This window comes from Odontomachus brunneus, unplaced genomic scaffold, assembly GCF_010583005.1.
Source record: "Odontomachus brunneus isolate Ranch 3 - 2012 unplaced genomic scaffold, Obru_v1 Obru_scaffold_379, whole genome shotgun sequence".
Lineage (NCBI taxonomy): Eukaryota > Metazoa > Arthropoda > Insecta > Hymenoptera > Formicidae > Odontomachus > Odontomachus brunneus.
Window position 1 is genome coordinate 86,707 of NW_022639829.1, and position 278 is coordinate 86,984.

Sequence of the window (278 nt, forward strand, 5' to 3'; positions counted from 1 at the left end):
ACTATGAGCTGCTACAACCTGGCGATTCTATTACGGGCCATCGGTATAGGCTACAATTGATTCGTTTGAGCCGTGCATTACGAAAGAAACGGTCGGAATGCGAGCAAAGACATGACAAAGTTATTCTTCTGCATGATAACACTCGGCTTCATGTCGCAAAAGTCGTAAAAAATTATTTGGAAACGCTCAAGTGGGATATTTTACCGCACCCGCCGTATTCGCCGGACATTGCTCCTTCTGATTACTGGTTGTTCCGACGGATGCAGCACGATTTGGCA